Source organism: Lissotriton vulgaris, chromosome 5 (assembly GCF_964263255.1).
Source record: "Lissotriton vulgaris chromosome 5, aLisVul1.2, whole genome shotgun sequence".
Taxonomy (NCBI): Eukaryota; Metazoa; Chordata; class Amphibia; order Caudata; family Salamandridae; genus Lissotriton; species Lissotriton vulgaris.
The window spans coordinates 1,838,158,221-1,838,170,629 of record NC_141693.1 but is presented as its reverse complement, the minus strand read 5'-3'; positions in this window follow the sequence as shown (position 1 = coordinate 1,838,170,629).

Sequence of the window (12,409 nt, the reverse complement as noted above, 5' to 3'; positions counted from 1 at the left end):
CAAATGTTCTATTATTCTTTTTTCCCACATTTATCCCGATACAAACAGTACCTTACTTCTGTGGCTGGGCCCATCGTCCACAACAGCAAAGTCCCCAAAAAGAAACATGGAGACATCAAACTTTTTGCTCTACAAATTTACCTATTTTGGTAATAAGGGTAGCTGCGGTTTTTCGAGCCACCCAGGTAAATGTATTAAACCTAGACATGTATTGAAAATGAAACAACCAGGAGAGTCAAAGTGGTGTGACTTGCATTAATCCCACAACGTTTTCTTATCCAAAACACCCAGCAAACCTATTTCTGTGAGGTACGCCTCCAGAATCTGTAGAGATCCTCAAAATTCCTAGCACACTACATTCACACACTGCTACTAATAAACACAGTACCTATTTGTGTAGCTGGACCTACAAAGTTGACACAATAAATCCAAAAACACAACATTGGGACCTCAAATTTTCATCATGAAAATTGACCCATTTAGGTGATGTGGGTAGCTGTGGTACTTGGCTCTGTGCTTGAATGTCACTCAGGAAAACCTACTAAATCTAAGGGACAGATGTATGTTGGGAATGCGCCATGTTTGCGTCACGCAACTGCGGCGTAAACGTGGCGCATCCCTACGACCCATTTACAACATGACGCATCTAGGCAGATGCGTCACGTTGTAAAGCCCTCCGCCACTTGTGGGCGTTTCGGTGCAGGGTGGGCGTTCTGGGGCAGGTGCGCCTCGCAAAAGTGGCTGAGTGAAATCTATAAGATTTCACTCCGTCACTTTCAGGCCAATGCTGCGTCAAAACCCTGCGCCTGCTTGAAGCAGGCGTAGGTCTTGACGCAGCATTGTAAAGATGGGGCACCCCCGAGCTGAGGTACCGGGTTTTTAGGAACCCGGCGGTGCCAGGGGGAACACCCAGAGACCTCTTGAGTTCTTCCTGTTCTGGACCACAGAAACACAGAGTCTTCTAGGTGATGTCAAGGATCGAGTTTTATTGGCTGCAACCAAGTAACAAGCGTCCTAGAAGTATAACAGCACGGTGTGTATATTCTCAGGAGACTGTTCGTTTTTACAGAACCAACCTTCTCCTTTTATACAAAAATATCAGCTTCAGGCAAGAATTCTTTGTTTTACGGTACAATCATATACATATTTTCACAACAATGAAAAAGCAGAGTCATGATGGCAAGCCCATATTTTCGTTTGTCCAGTTCGTGATGGATTACCCAGCCAGGCCCAGAACTTCCATCAGATATCGATGAAACCCCAATAAAATCGGGCACCTCCTCCTTGTAAAACTAGCCATAAGAAGAAACAGAGACGGGTGTGTGTATGATAAAGCGTGGTTTGTATGCGGTGAATGGTTCATGACATGTTGTTCCTTGATGCTAATCTCGCTCGGCCATTGGGTTGGGGACTGCCCAAACAGGTTTGGCTGGAGGCAGCTCGCCCAGGTCACAGAGGAGTCAGCAAAGGTCTACGTGTCCTTTCAGCTCGAATTCGGCCTTGGTCAAATGACTATGTAAGGGCAACCACAAGATGGATGCCGCTCACAAAATGGAACCCGAGCGTTCAAGACAGAAACTACTGTTTTAAGGTGATTGCATCACTCGATCATGACGCAAATGCATAGGTATAATGTCCTAATCATTACCGATCTGCCGATACCAAATTCGTCATGATATGATGATATTTTGTGACACGAGTGTTGGGCCTCGGTACCACATTATAGCAGGGTCCACAATTTTCAGTACCACGGAGCCTTGCTGGAGCTGCATCCCTGGGTATGCGCTAGTTATCATAAATCTGCCCCTAAGTGTTTCAGAAGCAACATACCCAAGAGAGTGCCGAGTAGTGTGACTTGTGTGAATCCCATAACATTTTGATATTCTGAATGCACTGCAGATCTGAAACATTGGCTAAAATCCCACATTTTCCTCACATTTCTGGCAGGGATGTTTCCAGCATCTGTGAGGAGCAATAAATTACGAAAACCCAGTGTTCCCACACTTTTTCCACTAAAAACTGCTGGCCCATGTGTGTGGCTGGGCAGATTTCATTTGATAAGAACTGAATAAACTAGTGACCATGTGAAGATCACATTGACTCCATATAGTCATAGTTTTCATCAGTTTCTGTCACAGGTGAAAGGCCCAGCCACACAAGTGAGGGCCACGCATCATGACAATATGCACATTTTACTATCAAATATCCACCTTTCATTTGGGAATATAAATGTGATTCCCCCAAACAAAATTCATCCTTTTGAGGGGAAAAATATATATTTTGATCTGAATACCTCAGTCACATTTTTGTAAACAGACCTGGTACCCAAATATCATTTCATCATCTAATTTTCACTGCCTATTCACATGTACTACTGACAAAAATTACTTGTTTCTGCCTTGTATGCCCATACATTTCCTTCTCATGCTATAGATATCAACGATATGTGAACAATGAGAACTGCACAACATTGGAATCCAAGAACAAGCACTCCGATGGAACTGCTCCTTCCTGACTTGCAGGACCCAGTCAGTCAGTCTGGCACCGTAAAGCTCGAGTGCCCGCAGCCTCATCTGCGGAGTTCCACAAGGATCCTCTCTGAGCCTGACCCTCTTAGACGCATATACGATTCCTCTAACAAGCATCATCAATGCTCACGCTATCTACTTACTTTCCTATTCTGATGATACTCAACTCATTCTTTCCCTAACTGGCAAAATGCCCAGCAGCTGGATCAAGTCAATGCCCGCATGACTGAAATTCGCCCCCTAGATGAAGACCAACTATTTGAAACTCAACATCAACAAGACCGAAATCATGATCTTTGGGTAGAGCACCTCAGCGTGGGACTCCACCTGATGTCTAACAGAGCTAGGACTGACAATCATTCCCATCACCCATGGCAAGAACCTTGGGATCATTATCAACACCAAACTCAACATGACAGCCCAAGTCAATGCCATCACCATCTCATGCTTCCATACTCTGAAGATACTAAGGAAGCTTTTCAAACAGCACCCAATCAGCACCCGGAAAACCATATTGTATGACCTGGTCACAAGCAAGCTGGAATATGGGAACACTATTTATGCTGGGATCACAAAAAACTCACCAGAAGGCTGCAGACCATTCAGAACTCGGCTATCAGAATCACTCTCAACTTCACATTGCCACACTCCCATCACACCACACCTGAAGGAACTCCACTGGCTCCCACTTCCCAAATTACCAAAATTCAAACTCCTCACCCACACATTCAAGGCACTAAATAATACTGGCCCAGCATTCCTCAACAATCACATCTACTTTCCCAAACCTTCCAGATACCTCTGCTCGTCTAAACTCCTACTTGCACAAATCTCATGCATACAGGAAACCAGATCTGGTGGTCGAGCCATCTCCAACATCGCTTCTAAAGAATGGAATGACTTGCCTTTACACATAAGAGCCTCCTCATGAATTGAGTTCCCCAAGAATGTCTTTTTGAGTAATCCCAGTATGCCGTAGGTGTGCCTAGACCAGAGGTCTTCAATCTGTGGGGCGCGACCCCCAGGGGGGTCGTGAAATCCTTGGAAGGGGGTCGCAGATTATGCCAGAGTGCAGTTCCTGGCTTGGGCTGATCGGTGCTCACGGTGAAGCCTAATTCACACCGAGGTGTGAAAAACATCCAAGCCTCATTAACAAGTAAGAGGTGGGTGTGGCTGTGTGTGTGTCCCTGAAGCAGTTTCGAGCTGGGGAAGGATGGGAAGTGGGGGGGGGGGAGGCAGGGGGACCGAGGGAGGCTGGGGGAGCAGGCTGTAGTGTAGCCCTTTGAGGCCAATGGATATTGCGTGCCTGGAGCTGTGGCTCCCGTGACACGTCCCCCCGGCCCAGCAGGGAGGCACAGAGATGCCCTCCCATGATCTGGAAAGAAGGAAGAACATGCAGAGAGATACTGACCCCCTCTCCCCCCTGCCCCCATGAGAGAGGCACAGAAATGGTGGGTGGATGAATGATGGGTGGATGGATGGATGTAAGGATGAAGGATGGATGAATGTGTGAAAAGGTGGGTGGATGAATGATGGATGGAAGGATGGATAGATGGATGGATGAAAGGGTGGATGAATGATGAATGGATGGATGGATGAAAGGGTGGATGGATGAAAGGATGGATGGATGAAAGGGTGGATGGATGGAAGGAAGGATGAAAGAGTAGATGGATGAAGGATGTATGGATGAATAAAAGGTTGCATGGATGAATGATGGATGGATGAAAAGATGGGTGGATGAATGATGGGGGAATGGATGGATGAAAGGGTGGATGGGTGAAGGATCGATGGATGAAGGATAGATGTATGGAAATAAGGATGAAAGAGTGGACGGATGAAGGATGAATGGATGGATGAAGGGGTGGATGAACGGATGAAAGGGTGGACTGATGAAGGATGGATGGATGGATGGAAGGGTGGATGGATGTATGGATGGAAAAAAGGTTGCATGGATGAATGATGGATGTGTGAAAAGGTGGGGGATGAATGATGGGTGGATGGATGGATGAAAGGGTGGACGGGTGAAGGATGGATGTATGGATGGATAAAAGGTTGCATTAATGAATGATGCATGGATGGATGTGTGAAAAGGTGGGGGATGAATGATGGGGTGGATGGATGGATGGATGGATGAAAGGGTGGATGGATGTATGGATGGATAAAAGGTTGCATGAATGAATGATGCATGGATGGATGTGTGAAAAGGTGGGGGATGAATGATGGGTGGATGGATGGATGAAAGGGTGGGTGGGTGGATGGAAGAAAGGGTGGATGGATGATGGATAGATGTATGGATGGGAGGATACAAGGGTGGATGGATGTATGGATGGATAAAAGGTTGCATGGATGAATGATGGATGGATGTGTGAAAAGGTGGGTGGGTGGATGAATGATGGATGGATGTGATGAGGTCTAACAGGCACATTTATGGTTGTCAAAAGATGATGATGAGGAGTACCAGTTTCTAGAAACTTTTGTCGGAAGGGGGTCCTTACCCCTAAAAAGGTTTTACAAGGGGGTCTCGGCATTAAAAAGTTTGAAGACCTCTGGCCTAGACTCACACCTGCTCAGCGCCGGGATACCCTTACGGAGGATACTGCATTCCACAACTTGTAGTATAGGATAGCAAGGGGAGGTATTCTGTGCCAGATACCCACACAAGGCCCAAAATGACCACAAATATGCATGGGTCAGCAGTATACCAAGGGTGGAACCATCAAATCCTGGATCCCCCCAGTGGGCCAGAAATTACCAAAAATATACCAGAGCCAGCATTTTGCCATGTGTTGGCCCCATCAAGACCTGGATGCCCGAACATTCGCCAAGCTTATGTCCGGTGTGGGTCGCCATCATGCTACGGATGCACTCAATTTTCCATAAAATCAGCGCCAACATGCTAGAATCAGTGTTGTGCCATGTGTGAGTACCATCATGCCAAGTCAACCCCAATATGCCAAGAAACGACACCACTATGACAAGAATCACCACAAATATGCCAGGGAAGAGTTTTACAGGGGATGGGAACACCAGAGCATAGATGTCCTAAATGTGCTAATATTTATTTTGTAGAATTAATATTAGGGAATTAGAATTCCTATTTTGGAAAAGACATGGCATCGTTTTGAAATGGAAGCACCCTGGGCAGAAGAAGTATGGCTTATGCGACAGCGTCAGATGTGCTTATTGTAAGAGCACCACATATATTGTTCTAGTGCAATATACACTGGTCTACAGGGGCATCGCATCTGCCACAAGAACACAATAGGAGCATAACAAATGGTCTAAAAAGAACACCTTTTCTGGGTATGATACTTGTATTTCTTTGATTTTTGTGTATTTCGGGTATTTATTTAGCAGGATTTTTCTGCTACTGTTTTCATTGCTCTTATTCGAGTGGCCTACGAACCAATTTTAAAACCATACTGCTAATTGACAGCAGACATCCTGTTTGCAAGGGAACTTCCAACACTCCAGAATTGTGTGAGGATAGTGATCCAAAAATCCCTCCACTGTTTCCAGCTCCAAAGAGACTTATAGATTTTTCAGTCATATTGTTTTACACGACGGGTAATTGACTCCTTTTCTGTGTGAAATCAGTGGGTCTGCCTCTGCGTGACTGGACTATGAAATGGTCAAAAATCTCAGTGTAACTTTAGGGGCATTTATAGGACTTTGTCTTGATACGAATTCGAGAGAGTTACTCGAGAACTGCAGGGTTGGGGTCTCAGAACATCGGTCAAGAACGCAGTTCACCGCACACACTTATAGAAGCCCACCAGTCCCATTAAACAAATTCAGGGACACAGTGGGAATTAAAACAATTTGTCTTGCAGTCAACACACTCAAACGTTGCACTAGGAAATCGTGACTTTTAGTCTTAAAAGTTTCATTTAAGGGCCAACATTTTGTGCAGATAAAATGCACGGTAACACTACAGGAGAGCAAAATTGCAATTAAAATTGTTGTTGTTTATAAAAACAATCAGACAATTTCAAACATCATTTTGCATATTAAATGGCATCCTAGACCCTAATGCTATTTCCAAACTCTACGCTAATTTAATAGGTTAGAAAATTATATATCATTCCTGCCTATCGAGTATATGGAATGGAGCACACAAGATACTTTTTGGAACAGCAAACCTGGGGGCATATTATCAAGGGATTTATCTGCGCTTTTTTGGCTTTAAAAGCCAAGAAAGCAGAGATAAAATTATCTCCCTATCAGCAACAGGGGGCTAACACGCAAATTCGCATGTTAGCACCCTTTTTCTCTACGCTTCCCCTTGCATCTCTAATGAGATGCAAAGGGGGCGTTCCAGAGAAAAATAATAAGAGAAATGTTGTTAAGCGACATTTCTCCTATTATCAAGGATTTCGCTAACCCTGTTAGTGATAAAAAAAAGGAGCGCTAACCGCGGTTAGCACTGCTTTTTTTACACCTGGTATTTTCCTGACTTAGCCATGATATCCTATGGAATGTGGATATCATGGCTGAGTTTGTGTGCCCCTTTCATCAAGCTAACACCAAACTTTGAGAGATTATCATTGGTTTTCTAGCGATAATCTCTCAATTGGCAGTTAGCGTGAGGATTTTTATCACTTCTGAGATAAACCTTGCTAATAGCAAGTTATCTCTGCGATAATTTCCGACAATGCTTAGCGTTGAAAAATTCGTTGCTAAGCATTGTTAGCGTTAAATATCGCTTAACGTTGGTAATATGCCCCCTGGTTGTTTGTCATCCGAGTTTGTCACAGAAGAACAGGCTCATGCTTCAGCAAAGGACAAAGGTCCCAGCACGGCTGCTCCTGGCTTCAACAGCTGGCTTTCCCGAAGGTTATCTCTGATTGAGGGCGATCTCTCACCTCTCACAATAATCTCACGGGCGAAGACCTCTCCTAATTATTGGTGAAAAACCCTAACTTTTAGAGGGTTTTGGCCACTAATGTTTTCAAAACAAATCTCTAGCCTACTCTATCTCAGCCTAATTTAGGATAAGCTAAACGTCTTTACATGTTTACATTAATGGGAAGCGCCATGCTGGCCTTGAGATTCATAGGGGGCTACCATAAGGATTGATGCATAAGCATGTGCGTATTCAAGAACAAGGTCAGGCTACAGTGAAGGAATATATAATGAAGATAAGAACTATAATACAAATGCCAGCCTACAATCAAGGCGTCCATGTTTTATCAGTAGTTGACATAGAAAAAGAATCTCACACTTTCTAATACAGATACTATTTGAATTGAAAACAAAAATAAAAACTTCAGAAAATAAATGACTCAAGATGGCAACATTCCACTGCTGTAACATACGTATTCTATGTCAAATATGTATTTTGTGACTAATTACTTGATACTACCTCTGCTTTTGTTCAATAAAATATTTAAAAAAATAAAAAAAGATGGCAAAATTGAACTAATTGTTGGGATAAGATAATATTTTAGACTTGTGTTTTTGATATAAATTGAACCTAAGTATTCATTATATATACACTGAAAAGAACATAGGTTTCAAGGGCGTTATAGTTAGTTGGACATTTCACTCGTACAAAACCATTGAAATTCCCCTGTTATAGTTAGTTCAGCTAACTATAACTCGTGCGCCCGCAATGCACTGCTGGTGACGTCACATATTACATCACTCATGACATGGTCAGTGACATCACGCATGACATCACTGATGACATCTCAAATGAGGTCATCAGCAGTGCATTGCGGGCGTGCAAGTTATAGCTAGCTAAACTAACTATAACGGGGGAATTTCAATGGTTTTGTACGAGTGAATTGTCCCTGAAACATATGGTTTTTTCAGTGAATTTCTAAGGTTTTTTAAATGCTAATTCCTAACTATAACGTGCCTGAAACCTATGGTTTTTGCAGTGGATTTCATAGGTTTTTTAAATGCTAATTTGTAAATATAACGTGCCTGAAACCTATGGTTTTTTCAGTGAATTTCTAAGGTTTTTTAAATGCTAGAAAGAAGAAAAAACACACAGAAAGAGGCAAAGGAAATGCAGAAAGAAGCAACAGAAGTCCTCAAAGACGAAGAAAAGTGCAGGAAGAAGGAAGACGTGCAGAAAGAACAAACACTGGAGCAGAAAGAGGCCTTGTTGCAAAACATCCTGAACCCTCAACTTTTTCAGATGGGTACTGGTGGTAACTGACTCTGACTAACCAGTCCTAGAGCCAGTGCTACGCTAAAAGACACTTAGAATACAGTTAAAACACTTACATTCACTAGGGAACACTATGCATTGGGGTACCCCTGTGATTACCATGGCCTCCTCTGTAAGCCCCTAGTACATAATATGGCAGGGGGATTAAAACTACCTCTTAAAACGAGCCACAGGGCGCGTTTGCACACTGGTGAAGGGATGGGGGGGCCTGAGGTGACGTGTGCAAACACACCCTGTGGCCGTGTTAATTTGGGTGACAAAGTCTCCTTGAATCCTGAGTGTCCCTTGGGTCCAACTAGCCCACCAGGTATCTCCAGGTAGCGCCACAGAGCTGTGTTGCAGAGAGGTGTTAAAAGGGGCACTGCCTGGAACACCTCTCTGCAACTCAGCGCAGTAGCGCTTAATGGAAGCACCTGGTGGGCTAGTTGGCCCCCAGGTGCCCTCAGGATTGAAGGGGAATTATTTCCCCAAATTAAAAAGCGCCACAGGGCGTGTTTGCACACGTCACCTCAGGCTCCATCCCCTCCCTTCACCACTGTGTAAACGCGCCCTGAGGCTGTTTTAATTTGGGAGATTAATTTGCCTTGAATCCTGAGGGTCCCTAGGGACCAAGTAGCTCACTAGGTACCTCCAGTAAGCACCACAGAGCTGTATTGCAGAGAGGTCTAAAAAGGGGCACCGCCTGGACCACCTCTCTGCAACGCAGTGCAGCGGCGCTTACTGAAAGCACCTGGTGGGCTAGTTAGCCCCCAGGGGCCTTCAGGATTGAAGGGGGATTATTTCCCCAACTTAAAACGCACCACAGGGCATGTTTGCACACGTCACGTCAGGCCCCGTCCTCTCCCTTCACCACTGTGTAAATACGCCCTGTGGCCGTTTTAAGTTGGGAGATTAAGTCCCCTAGAATCCTGAGGGTCCCTAGAGTCAAATTAGCCCACCAGGTACCTCCAGTAAGCACCACAGAGCTGCGTTGCAGAGAGGTGTAAAAAGGGGCGTGGCCTCTGAACATCTCTCTGCAGCGCAGCTCCCTGGTGCATACCGGAGGTACCTGGTGGGCTAGTTGGCCCTCAGGGACCCTCAGTTTTATTTCCCCAACTTACAACTCACCAGGAGATGTGTTTGCACAATGGTGAAGGAAGGGGGTGGGGCATGAGATGACATGTCTGCAAACACGCCCTGTGGCGCGTTTCAAGTTGGGGAATTAATTCCTCTTCAATCCTGAGGGTCCCTGGGGGCCAACTAGCCCACCAGGTACCTCCAGTATGCGCCAGAGAGCTGCGTTGCAGAGAGGTGTTCAGAGGCCATGCCCCTTTTTACAAGACTCCGCAAAGCAGCTCTGTGGCACTTACTGAAGGTACATGGTGGACTAGTTGTCCTCCAGGGACCCTCATGATTAAAGAAGAATTAATTCCCCAACTTAAAAGGCGCCACAGGGCATGTCTGCACATATGTCACCTCCGGTCCGCCCCCTCCCTTCACCACTGTACAAACGCGCCCCATGGGGCGTTGTAAGTTGGGGGATTAACTCCCCTTGAATCCTGAGGGTCCCTGGGGTGTAACTAGCCCACCATGTACCTCCATTAAGCGCCACAGAGCTGCGTTGCAGAGAGGTATAAAAAGGGGCTTGCCTCAGAACACCTCTCTGCAACACAGCTCCCTGGCGCATACTGAAGGTTCCTGGTGGGCTAGTTGGCCCCCAGGGACACCCTGTATTCAAGAGGAATTAGTTCCCCATCTGCAAATGGGCCAGGGAACGCGTAAGCAGAGTGCTTCAGGGAAGGGGCGGGGCCTCTGGCGCGATGTCCGTCTTTTTTATTTATTTATTTTATAAGAAGGGGGCTGTCTGCTCCCTTCTTTTCCTAATATTTTGGCCCTGGGGACCCCATCCCCCAGGGCCTGACCCCTTTGTTTTTTTTTTAATCTAAATTTTGAAGGGGGATGCGTGGCCCCCCTCCTGATGCCATAATTGGCCCCGGGGACCTCATCCCCCGGGGCCTGGCCATTTTTCTTTTATTGTAATTTCTGGAGGGGGCTGCGTAGCCCCCCTCCTTAGCCCATTTATTGCCCCAGGGACCCCATCCCCCGGCGCCGGCCTTGCCTTTTTTTAATAATTGGGGAGGGGTGCCACGTGGCCCCCCTCCCGGGCCACTTATGGCCCAGGGGGACCCCATCCCCCGGGGCTGGCCCGCTCTGTTGGGGACCGTGGGGCGGTCCCCAATCCCCCCACGGTCCCACAGCTCTCAGCGTCCTTCAGGAGCCGGCATTGCTTTTCCACATGGGAAGCTGCTAAGATGCAGCTCCCAGGTGGAAAAGCAATCAGCTTTGGTATATTCCAAATACCAAAGCAGAGCTTGCTACCACAGCAAACTGCAGTGTCCAGGGGGGCACCCCGGGACACTGCAGAAGCCGGCCCTGGGGGTTTGCGGTCCCCAGGGCCATGACAGGGCTCCAGGAGGGGGGCAGCACAGCCCAGCCCCCCTTCCAACATTACAAAAGCCCTGGGAAGGTGGTGGTCCCCGGGGCTGGGGGTCCGTCACGGACCCCCAATTATAATATTTAGAGCCCTGGGAAGGTGGTGGCCCGGGGCTTGTGGGGGGCTCGAGCCCCCCAACACAGGTTATTCTTTTTTTTTTTTTTTTAAACACAAGCCCGGGGGTGGTGGTCCCCAGGGCTTGGGGGGCCTTTGAGCCCCCACCCATGTTTATTCGAAGCCCAGGGGGGTGGCGGTCCCCGGGGCTGGGGGCACTGTGAGCCCCTCGTGAATTTTCTAATAAAGCCCCAGGGGGTGGCGGTCCTCAGACTTGGGGGGCCTTTGAGCCCCCCACCCATTTATTTTTGAAGCCCCGGGGGTGGCGGTCCCCGGGGCTGGGGGGGCTGTGAGCCCCCCACAGATATTTTAGCAAAGCGCCAGGGGGTTGCGGTCTCTGGGGCTGGGGGCCCCTCTTGGCACCTATTACATTAAAAATATTGCCCCGGGGACTTGGACCCCGGGGGCTAAATAGTAACAAAGCGCGGGAGAAAGCGCTTCATTTTGTTTTTTTCGCGGCCGGATCGGCGAATTTTGCTGTATTAAATAAAAAAAGAAAACATTTTTTTGGACCGTGGGGGTTTTTGTGGGACCCCTAAGCAGACCTAGGGGGGTCAGGGTGTGTCTACCCTGCCCCCTTTTCGCGTTTTTTGCATTTCTTTTACTGATTTCTTGTGCCTCATTTCTACTGAGGCACAAGATGGCTGCCAACACTTCCTGGTTTGGAATATTGACAGCCAATTACCATAAAGCTCGTGATAGGGAGGCTGCGCGGATCCTGCGTGGCCATAGATATATAGTTTTTTACTTTTGATTTTCTCTGCAACTACTGAACGGATTTACACCATCTAACAAAAATTGATCTTTCTGAACCAAGAGCTACCTTTTTGCCAAATTTGGTATAATTCCGTTCAGTAGTTCGGGCTGTAGGCGTGTCTAAAGTTTTTTATAGGAAATTGCATGGGGAAACATGCGTTGGGACCCCCTTTTTTCCCAGCCCCCACTTGACGAATCAACTTGAAACTTTCAAGATACGAGCGGACCGGAGTGCCTCACGAGTTATGAAAATTTCGAGAAGATTCATCAACCGGCGCTAAAGTTATTGGGAATAGAATATTGCGAATTTCCTATAGAAAATAGGTCCTTTGTATACCTACCTACTGGCGACCGCCA